This window comes from Gorilla gorilla, chromosome 10 (genome assembly GCF_029281585.2).
Source record: "Gorilla gorilla gorilla isolate KB3781 chromosome 10, NHGRI_mGorGor1-v2.1_pri, whole genome shotgun sequence".
NCBI lineage: Eukaryota > Metazoa > Chordata > Mammalia > Primates > Hominidae > Gorilla > Gorilla gorilla.
This window is the reverse complement of record NC_073234.2, coordinates 62,343,929-62,354,978: the sequence shown is the minus strand read 5'-3', so window position 1 is coordinate 62,354,978 and position 11,050 is coordinate 62,343,929. Positions and strand designations below refer to the sequence as shown.

The window sequence follows — 11,050 nt, the reverse complement described above, 5'->3', positions numbered from 1 at the left end:
CTTTCCATCCCACTGGCCACAAACAGACCCTAAAAGCATCTTACTTGCAGGTGTGTTTTCTCTCACTTTCCTTCCCACCATTCCTTTCTTTCTGCCTCCTTCTGTTTTCTTTTCATAAACTATGAAATATCACACTATGCCACAGATTTGTAGTGGCCTCTGGGATACTACATTTTTGGTATAGTAGCTCTCCATATGGCAGAGAAAAAAAGACTGATTTCTATGCCTTCCGTCTGGTGTTCACAGGATCTCAATGTATCTCTATTAGGAGCTTTTAAAATCAGTACAAGAAAACTCATGCTTATCCCAGCATGAATCAACATGTCAAAGAATGTCGACAAACATAAAAAAGAAAAATTAATATTTAAAAGGTCTATTCATTAATTCCATGTATATTTTAGAATGGCTTACCTTTAAGAGGTCACTAAAACCATTTTCCACTAAATCTTAGGTTTTGATGATGGTGGTCGTGGTGATGGTTGTTATGCTTGTTTTAAGAAGCATTTCTAGCGTGACTCATTGTATTAGCTGGGCAGTTAATTGTTCTGATTGCCAAGATTGACAACTACATTGGATTTTAAAATTTTTAAAAATTTGGTGGCTGGGTGCGGTGCCTCACGCCTGTAATCCCAGCACTCTACAAGGCCGAGGAGGGCAATCACTTGAGGTCAGGAGTTTGAGACCAGCCTGGCCAACGTGGTGAAACACCATCTCTATTAAAAATACAAAAATTACCTTGGCATGGCGGCACATGCCTCTAGGTTGCAGTGAGCCAAAATCATTCCAGTGCACTCTAGCCTGGGTGACGGAGTGAGACTCTGTATTTAAAAAAAAAAAAAAAGTTATCTTTTCTTTCTTGATAATGTACTATAACATTCAAAGAATCACAGGTTGGAAGGATGCAATATTCTTATTCTTTACAAGAGACTTTTTCCTGCCACTTTGTTTTTATAATGACTGTAGCCAAAAATAGTAGGATATTATGTAACTTCAATGTATAGAATGCTAAATACATCTTCAGTACAAATCTCTTTTCATAAACCTGCTTTTTTTTCACACAAATGGTAGCTCCATGACTGCAGCATTTGCAAGTGAACGATAAAGTTCCAGATGGTGGTTTAACAACAGTATAACAGGTCCACATAAATAGATTTGGTTAAGGAAGCAAAAAGTTGTATGTAGTCCAACACACTAGTCAAACCATTGGGGAAAAAATTAAACAACATTAAAAACTTCAAATAAGCTTTTTTTTTTTGTTTCTGGTTGCAACTGGTGTTTACCCGGCCCTCCACAATTGCAAACACAAAACATGTTTTCACCCAAAACAAAATGACCCACAAAAAATAATTAAGTTGGCTTCCAAGAGACCATGGCCATCCATCAGCTGAGAGTGAGCCAAGACACGTGACTGCTGAGGCCAGGGCCTGGCACACAGTGACTCATGGTGAATATGTATTGAATGGATTAAAAATGGGAGGGTTTTTTTTTAATGTGGAGGAAAATTGGCAGAGTTAACTGGGAAGCAGTATGATTTTTCAATCCAGAGAGTTTTTAAAATCTAGAATTCTAATAATAAAGATGTTTTGTTTCCTTTTACATATATATTATAGGCTATGAATGACATGTAAAAATCTATACATTAAGCATTTCAGAAACTTGAATGAAACTCTCTGTATCATATCACTCGTGAGGCAGTGAGAGCCAAAGTTGACGTATATTAAATAAAGTCAATAACTACTTCTCATCAAAACCTTGTGAAGTAAGTATTATTTAAAATAGGTATTATTTATTCCCATCCCAAATAAGAAAATTTAGACTTAGGGAAGCTCCATGACTTAAAGGTCACATATCTATAGCAAGTGGCAAATGGCTCTAATCAAATAACTCCAAAGGTTGAATTCTTCAAACTATAGCACTTATCTTCCATTCCCTCATAGCCAATCTGTTCCTCCTCTGTATGTCCATACCATTTACAATTGCTCACAATCATTTAGCTCTGCTGACACAGCCTGTAATTGTGTATCATTTTCTCTATTTACTATTTTATTAATTTCTGTTCTTTTCATTTTGCTCTTTTCTTATGTGTCTTTTGTCTTTACTCTGTTTTCATTTTTTCCAACTTGCTAAGTTTAATGCTTAGTTTTTCACAATCTTTTTCATATTATAATACAAGAACTTAAAGCCATGAATTTCCCTATAGTACTGCTTTAGCTGCATTCTACAAGTTTTGATATAGAGTACAGTTGCCTCTCAGTATCCATGGGAGCTTGTTTCCAGGACCCATATGGACACCAACATGCTCAAGTCTCTGATATAATATGCATAGTATTTGCATATAATCTCTGCACATCCTCCCGTATATTTTAAAGCATCTCTAGATTATTTATGTTAGTATAATAGTACAGTGTAAATGTTATGTAAATGGTTACTATGCTGTGTTTTTTAGGGAATAATGACAAGGAAAAAGTCTGTACATAAATGAAATGCTTTTAAAAATATTCTTGATCTGTGGTTGGTTGAATCCATGGATGTAAAACTCACAGGTACAGAGGGCTGACTGTACTTTGACTGCTGCTTTATAATATTTTACAAATTTCATTTTAACCAATTGATTGTATGGAGTATATCTTTTTTCTCAAAAGAGTATCTTATCATCTTTTTATTATTGATTAATAATCCAATTACAATGTTATCTGATAAAATGGATTATATAATAACAGTTTTGAGTGTATGAAGACTTCTTTTATTATCTTATACATGTTTAGTTCCAGTAATTATCCGTTAATCTTCAAACATCACCATAAGAGGTCTTGACAGGCCACTTAGTGTTTATCTCCATCTCAGACTGTGAAAGATAGATAAATAGGTAAGTCCTCACCAAGGGTTGTTTTTATAATTTGATTGAAAATTCTCTAATAATATATCTGCTTTGGTGGAAAGGGAGATTCAATAAATAGGGAAAACAACAGCATCAAAGCAAACGTTTATGTTTGTGCAGTGAGTAGATTTCAGTTCAATATGTAACTAACATCATAGCTTCACAAATTAAATCTATGGGCGTTTAGAGTTATGTTACAATAGAAATACCTCCTTTTGGAAGAGTAGATAGTAGATAGATAGATGATAGATAGGTAGGTAGATAGATAGATAGATAGATAGATAGATAGATAGATAGATAGATAGATAGACTCTCAACAGGTTTTGCTTTGTAAAAATATATCCACACTCCAGGCTCCTGACTCATGCATGTAACATACTAAGAATATTCGCAGCTCAAACTATCTGACCAGCAGGTGGCACATGCCTACCTGCTAGGGAGTACAAATAATCAGTAACTGACTTTCTTACAATAAGCTGTTGTGAACAGCTGTGACTGCTCAGATTCAAATTTTTGTATTACTTTTGTTTTAACTAAAGATTTCTTTGCCCTTTCTTCTGCTTAGAGTACTACTTCAATCAAATAGAAGAAGGATCCTGTTTTAAAAAGAATTAATGGCATTTATTCTTTAATGTATTATGCTTCATCAAACTCTATTCCTAAGATACTAAATGGAATAAGATTATTATTTATAATAAGTTAAGGTTATATTCTTAAATAAAAAATTAAATCAATACTATAATAATATAAATTTAATCATAATTGGCTGAAAAATTTATTGGATTTCCTTTGGAGATTAGATTAGAGATGTTTAACATGATAACCAAGGATCCTAAAAAAGGATTAATAAAGGGGCTTCAAAGGTCCCATGAATCCCGTAAAATTATGTGCAAAATGTTGTTCGTGGGAGCGTTTTTTCTGATAAGAGGTGTAGTTTTTATTATTAAATTTTTCAGAACAAAAAATAAGTTAAAAACACAAAAAAAGATAGTGGTAGACATATTTCTTTAAATTACTATAAATTATAATATAAAGAAACATACAGAATTTGGAAATTTTCTATTCTTTTCTCTTGCACGTGTGTAGTGCCCCTCTAAAATGTTATTTTTTTCTTTTAAATGAATGTATGTTATAATCAAGCTAATTTCAAGAAGCATGAAGTATTTATCATTTTCCAAATGGGTAATTCTCTTTGATCCTTTTTGTAACAAATATACAGTAGTTTAATTTTTTTAACTTGTATTAAACTTAGTCATCTCAAAATTTCCAGGTACACAGCATTTAGTTAAAGGTCTTTTCCAGTTTTATTTAAGTAGTCTTTTTGCTTTTTTCTCTCTCACACTGAGTCAAAACCTTGATTAAAAATAAGATTTTATAAGCCACTTGGGATTTTCTTTTTCAATGAGAGAACCCCCTCCCCACCCCTGCCCAACAAGAAATCCCAGAAGATAGCATATAAGAAAACTTCTATTGAAGGTAAGAAAAGAGAGAGATACACACATATATATGTATATATATGTATAACTTCCCCAAATACTAGATTAGTCTTTTATATTTTTATAAAATATAATATTATATATCTCTCTCTATATATATACACATATATATGTGTATATATATATTTATATATAAACATATATATGTGTATATATATATTTATATATACACATATATATGTGTATATATATATTTATATATACATACATACACACACACATGTTATTGGAGAAAGGTTTTTTGTGGTTTAATCTAGATATGGGGAGGAAATTGCAAGGCTCATATCCAAAGGAAGAATGTAATCAGAGAAGAATGAAGAAACCTTTGCTGTCAAGAAAATGACAAAACTCTCCCTGACCCTCTCCCTTCTCTCAGAGGAAGACTTTAAATCAACAGGTCTTATCAGTCAAGTTAATTAATTGCAAGCAACCAAAGCTGATTCTGGTTTATTTAAGCAGAAAATTGATTAAATTAATTACATATTGGGTTGCTCCCAGAATCACTGGGAGTTCAAGAGAACCAGTCTCAAAGTCAATGAAGTTGAAACAGTGAAGTCAAAATGCCTCAAAATCACACCTCAGGACTGGTCTAATGAGTACACCAATGAATATTAGATGTTGCCCTTATATTGTTGCTATTACCAGAGCAACTACTCAATACTGACCCTAGAACACTTCCATTATTGTACTTGGAAAATTGACTCCCATGTAGCACCACAGACCGGACTGCCATTTTTGCTACGCGTTGTCATCATTTTCACCACCTCAACTGTCATTTCTTCACCATTGCCACCACTGCCTACACCAATTACATCACTGCCATCACTAGCGAAGACAAACTACTCTGGTCTATTTATCTTGGGACATTCAGTTAAGAGCGGGTGTCTATTCCTCAGATACAAGGAAAGCTGGAAAATTGAAAATAAAGAATTTATTAGCATTTATATTGAGAGATGGGGTGTGTCTCCCACCAAAATTTACAAAGTAAGAATAATCCAAATGTAGAAAAGAATTATAGCACTTGGCATACAAAAAGTATCTAGTTCTTTTCCTATTAACACTTCCAAATATATATTTGGATGTATAAAACTACCTGTGTGATCACATGTGGCACATTATAACTATGCCTTGCACATCAAATATACACTCATTTCTTCCACAAAGACTTACCAGTTACCACATTCAGTTTCAAGATCTCTGGGGAATGCCTATTCCTTTTTTATTCCAACATAATTCTGTATTGATAATCTTTAAAGTATGAACTAACATTAAATAATGTGAGAGGGAAGAAAAGAGAGTAATTATCAGAGAGATAATTATCAGAGTGTGTGTGTGTGTGTGTGTGTGTGTGTGTGCATATGACTGCAAGAAAAAAATGCAGGTATTCTCTACTTTGTATCTATAACTGGTTATAAGGCTATAGTTGGTATTGATAATCTCCGTATCTCATTAATTATCTCATTTACTTGTTTCTTTTTTTTTCCTTTAGCTAACATCTAATCTGGTCTGAGTTTATTGCCTAAGTTTATGGCCTACAACTTCATTTCTTAGAAACCAACTCCTGGAAGTCCTGCCTCTATGATACTGCTTTTTATTCCGCTTAATAAACACGGATGTACCAGAGATCTCCTGGTCTCTATTCATACTCTTTTCCATTCCTGCTTATAGTAGCAAACCTGTTTCCTGCTGAGAGTTAGGCTGTCACCCAAGCCCACACCATAATCCTGAGAATATTTTTGTCTTTGATTAAATGCCATTTGGAGTCTAGAATTGTCTGGCAGCAAGCTCAGATTCCAATTCAATGGAACTCTTATAGGATCTCTAGTCAAAGCATTCCTCCATGGATTCTCAAACATGTGGACAAGAAGATCCCAGAGTTGTATAAAAGCAAATACTGTGACTATGAAAGAGAATGCACCATTTAATGAGTTCAGAGGATATTAGGCATCTTACAGGAGAACACCTCACCCTCACAAGAATTTGTCTCCAGGCTTGCAGTGTAATTGAGTCTTCTACTGTTTTATATGACAACAGCCTCTCAACATTGCAAGCCTACAACACTGAGATTGCAGTAAACCTAATCTTGTGCAAATCAGCCTATTGCACCACAAACATGTATCTACTGAATACCAGCTGACTGAAAGGTCTCAAAATGCCAGCTAAGAATTATCTGTCCAGGCCAGGCACTGTGGCTTATGCTTGTAATCACAGCACTTTGGGAGGCCAAGGTGGGTGGATCACCTGAGGTCAGGAGTTCAAGACCAGCCTGGCCAACATGGTGAAACCCCATCTCTACTAAAAATACAAAAATTAGCCCGGTGTGGTGGCAGGTGCCTGTAATCTCAGCTACTTGGGAGGCTGAGGCAGGACAATCGCTTGAACCCGGGAGGCAGAGGTTGCAGTGAGTTGAGAGTGTGCCATTGCACTCCAGCCTGAGCAACAAGAGCAGAACTGTCTCAAAAAAAAAAAAAAAAAGAATTATCTGTCCAGCTTGTAGGCACACCTTCTAATCCAACAGATCCATCTCAAAAAAAAAGAATTATCTGTCCAGCTGCTGGTAGTCACACCTTCTAATTCAACAGATCCATTCCTTTGTTAGCTAGTTAAAAGTTGACTGCCTTGAGTACTAATACATTGAACCTTCATGACCATCATAGTATACCACATAAAATTGCTTCTGTCCGAGGAACTTATCTTACAGGAGAGAAAATAATGAAGTAGAGGCCAGAGACAGACAGAGGGATAGAAAGCAAATATAAATGGATTCTTAGTTTTAATTGTGATAGCAGATCTTGGACTTGTGTTGTTATGATGTTACATAAGCCTCAAGAAAATTAAATGCCTAGAGAAATGTAAGAGGATAATAATAACCATAGATTGATTGAGTTTACCCTAAATTTACAAGATTAGATTCCCCACGACTGGGCAGAAAAGGAACTTGGGACTGAAACTAAGTTCAGTTATAGAAAATTTGTCTTTTGGTACATACATTTTGTAGAGTGGAAAATTTGTTCCTTCTCTATATTAGCAGTTTAGAATACGATGCCTTCTTAACAGACAGAATTTCTCCCAGTCATGCTTACTTGCATAAGTCAGTTGCAAACATCAAGTTTAAGTGATTAATAATGTAAAACTTCTCCTGGATGTAAGGGTGATATTAATTACCCTAAACTGTATTAATTTCTGGAGACCTGGGACTAGACTGTGTCTTTGTCACTTCTTTATTTACTCTTAGCACCTACAATAGTACCATTAGCATAGAATAAATTCTTTAAAAATGTTAATGAATGAGTGAACTAGGAAGAAACACCCTGGAAGAATGATTTTGTTAGTTGTGCACATCAAAAGTAATGAACTGTTCCACCCACCCCATTATCTTACACACGTAACTTAACTCAGAGAAAATTAAGCTCATTCAAAGTAAGAGCATTTCTTAAATTAAACTGTAAGTCAGTAGGCTTCTTTCTCCCTAGCTCCTAAGTCACTCATTATCAAGTCTGGAATTTAGGCGGGAAAATATAACCATAAGCCACTTGATGAAAAGGCTAATATTGTAAGTCCAGTGTCTTAAAATGGTAGCCTAATGACCCATAAACGCTGAAGCTTGGGACATCCACTTAATACTTTCTTTACAAGGCAAAATGAATTTCTTACTTCCTGCTTTGATTTTGGCATTAAGTAGCACTATGTAACTGTGCCTAAAATAGATGGAAAATACATGCCTTGTTCCAAGACTCGGTTTTATTGCAAGATGGTGTCTTGAAAAGTTTTACTCATTATGCCTTTTTATATTGTTCCTAACAAGGAATTGTAGGAAATTACACAAGTCATTCTCTCTATCTTAAATAGCAGGAAATGTTAACACAGAGGTTTACATGGAGAATATTTCTGTTCCATGTTATGACACTTGCTTCAAGGGACCCCGTAGATGTGACTTGTGGAAGCTTCCTAAATGAGGAGGAAATTGAGATAAAATTAATGTTTGAATCAAAAGAGATATTTGTATGTGAACATGTGTTTCTACAGTAATGTACTAAACAGTAGTTAGAGAAATATTGTGTAAGTGCCATAGTGGTAGTTGCAGATGACAAAGTGGCATCACAAACAATAGACTCAAATTGCTGATCTCTCACCTATGTTAAAATATGAAAGCCTTTTCCCCCAGAGCCTGCAAGTAACCTACAATTCTCCAGAATAAGTAGACATAGAACAGTTAAGAATATGAGAAGTTGATTTTTAAAGCATTGCATTGTTCTAGGTTTCAACGGTATAATTGAACTCAACTACCACAGGATGTAAATATCAGTGACTCTCCCACAACCTCCTTCTCTGTTTCCATTGGAAGTCATTAATTAACACATCTCAGAGAACTATGACTCAGAATCTAAGCAGAGTCCTAAAAACTATTATTTGGTGGAAGGACTAGGAAAATACAACAGTTGTCGTGGTAAGAAGGATTAGAAATCCACCCATTTATGGAAAAAAATCTAAACAAGTAATATATTTAAGTCTTGCCTACAGAGCATTATAAATTTATGACAAAATCAGCATATATTAGCAGAAAAATTCTACTTCTCTAATCATGAAATTGGCATTTTCAAAAAGTATGTGTAAGGTTTTGTAGTGTAAAGTCAGCATTATAAATGTATGACAAAATCAGCCTGTATTAGCAGAAAAATTCTACTTCTCTAATCAGGAAATTGCCATTTTCACAAAGTATGTCTAAGTTTTTGTAGTGTAAAGTCAAGTTTGGGAGTATACATGAAACCAGAAAACCATTTGTCTTCATGTCAGAATCTTGAGGGAGAAATTAAAACTGGAAACCTAAATTTAAGAATCTTCTCCCTAAAGCTTGTTAGGCACTTTATATGAATATCAGCTATCAGGTTACCTTAGGTGCAGGTGCAATACCTATCTCTACCCTCCTTCGGCTTGTACCATTCCTTTTATCTGAATGGCCTATATTCATCTAACAAAATCTTATCCTTTTATCTTCCATCTCAAATGCCACCTTCTTCATACTTTTCCTAGTGGTAATAAAGACTTAGATATGGACATATCTTAGAAATATACTGTCAGCTCTCCTAACACTTTATTTTTACATTTGACATGATAATTATTATGCATTCTGCCTTCTATTTTAGTTATTTGAGTAATATCTTGAAGCCTTCTTATGGATCAGGGATTCTCAAACTTTTTATCATCTGGGTCACTTGTAAAATATTCAAATTGTTGTGGTGGGGCCTTGGAATTTGCCCTTTCAATATGTTCCCTTTGTTCTGTTTTATTATTCTTAATGTCCAAAAATTTTCCTATTTTATCTATAGCCAAATCACAAGCTCTCTCTTAAAAACATTTTGGCTATATTCCAGTGGTTTAAAAAATTTTTCCATGTTCTCCATTCTACCTTCTATCATTTTGGCCAATTTGAATATTAATAAGATTGAATAGGCTGCAGTAACAAGTAAACCCTCAAATCTTAGTAACAACACAGTAAAGTTTTCCTTTCCCCTCATACTGCAATCCTGTGCAAATCAGGTATTCCACCTCTATATTTTATCCACACCATCTGAAACATATGACTTACAAGTTTCTTATGGAATGGGCATATGCCACTTCTCATATTTCATTGGCCAGAACTAATCATATGGTACAAACTTACTGCAAAGAAGGTGAGAAAATAGAAGATATTTGGTGTGCACTAAGAATCTTTGACCAGATTAAAATGCCAGTTGCTTGGCTTTTAAAAATATCCTACAACTACTCCAAGTCCAAATGTCCAAAAGAAGTTTTACCCGCATGATAATCATCATAATAGCTATCATTCCATGAGCATTTACTACATTATCATGGTAAGTGCAATGAAAGATTATCTAATTTAATTCTTTCAACAACGCTGTGAGGTGGGTATTATTAGCTACAATTTTTGAAAGGCACTGAAATTTAGAAAGGTATGGTAACATAACTTGCCCTAATATACAAAGCTTATAAGTTGTGAAGCCAGCTATTAAACAAAGCCTCTATCTCAAAAGCTAATTTTCTTAAGGAACTGCTTTCTATTTCCTTGGAAACCACTCTCCCATACTGGTCTTTAGAAGCCACAAATTTGATATTGCTACCCATTGATTTTAGAACCCAGTCTAAAATGTCCTATGTGGCACAAAAAGCCTTGCCCAACATGTTTTTGTTTTTGTTTTCTATTTTAACTCTCTGGCCTATTGTATTATAATCACATCTCTTTAGCAATTTTATTTTAGCCATACTAAGCAATGTGCACTTCCATTCTAGCTCTGAGTTTTTTCTCACTTTAATCACTCTTCCTGCCATACTCGTTATCCAGGTAATTCCTATATATATATGTGTGTGTGTGTATATATATATATATGTGTGTGTGTGTGTATATATATGTCAGGTCGTACTTTAGATATTACATTTATTGAAAAATATGAAAATGAAAAGAAGAGTTGTAAAAATTGAGGGAAAGTCAACATGATGAATCACTACATTCAGTCAGCAAAACATCCAGCATTCAACAACATTCATGGGAAAAAAATGAATGAGCAGAAGAATATATTTAAATACATTAAAATATAATGTCTGAAAAGAAATCTTTAAAAGCTATGACAGTCATAAAACGTTAACGAATTTTTAGGAAAGGGAGTTTAGGGAACTATAA

At 34.3% G+C, this 11,050-nt stretch overlaps 1 long non-coding RNA gene across 1 annotated transcript; it reads left to right on the top strand.

Annotated features, from left to right (window-relative positions):
• The first annotated feature begins 1,552 nt into the window (after window positions 1–1,552).
• Window positions 1,553–5,974, top strand: LOC129525635 (uncharacterized). The gene is made up of 3 exons (XR_008670041.1): window positions 1,553–1,759; window positions 2,766–2,866; window positions 5,864–5,974. It is a non-coding gene; the product is annotated as an uncharacterized lncRNA (long non-coding RNA).
• Window positions 5,975–11,050: the final 5,076 nt, after the last annotated feature.